The sequence below is a fragment of the Arachis duranensis genome, chromosome 2 (genome assembly GCF_000817695.3).
Source record: "Arachis duranensis cultivar V14167 chromosome 2, aradu.V14167.gnm2.J7QH, whole genome shotgun sequence".
Lineage (NCBI taxonomy): Eukaryota > Viridiplantae > Streptophyta > Magnoliopsida > Fabales > Fabaceae > Arachis > Arachis duranensis.
Genome location: NC_029773.3, coordinates 55,635,563 through 55,636,258, shown reverse-complemented (window position 1 = coordinate 55,636,258; position 696 = coordinate 55,635,563).

The following is a 696-nucleotide window of genomic DNA, read 5'->3' as shown; positions in this document are numbered from 1 at the left end:
ACAAAATATTTTTGGTTTTTATGATTCTATTTTTTTTTTTGGATTTTTATTAATTTTTTTCGAAAATATTTTTGAAAAAAACGAAAAAGAAAAGAAAAATTTTGAAAAAAGTTTTTTGAAAAGAAAATTACCTAATCTGAGCAACAAGATGAACTGTCAGTTGTTCATACTTGAACAATCCCCGGCAACGGCGCCAAAAACTTGGTGGACGAAATTGTGATCCTCAAAATTGGTCTCTTTGTATTTGTATGAAATCAAAAATACCCCAAAGAGATCATGGTATGATGAACTGGGATCTTAATAATCCCTGGTAATGGCACTAACAGCTTAGTGTTGTTTGTTGGACCAAAAGAGTTACAAGCACTGTTAGAGAAGCTCACAACTCCGTTCAACTTAACCAGCAAGTGTACTGGGTCATCCAAGTAATACCTTACGTGAGTAAGGGTCGATCCCACAGAGATTGTTGGTATGAAGCAAGCTATGGTCACCTTGTAAATCTCAGTCAGGCAGATTAAATGGTTTATGATGAGTTCAAAAATTAATAATAAACAGAAAATAAAATAGGATAGAAATACTTATGTAAATCAATAGTGGAAATTTCAGATAGGCGTATGGAGATGCTAGAATCCTCTCGAATCTCTACTTTCCTATTGCTTTCATCCAATCCTTCTTACTCCTTTCCATGGCAAGCTGTAT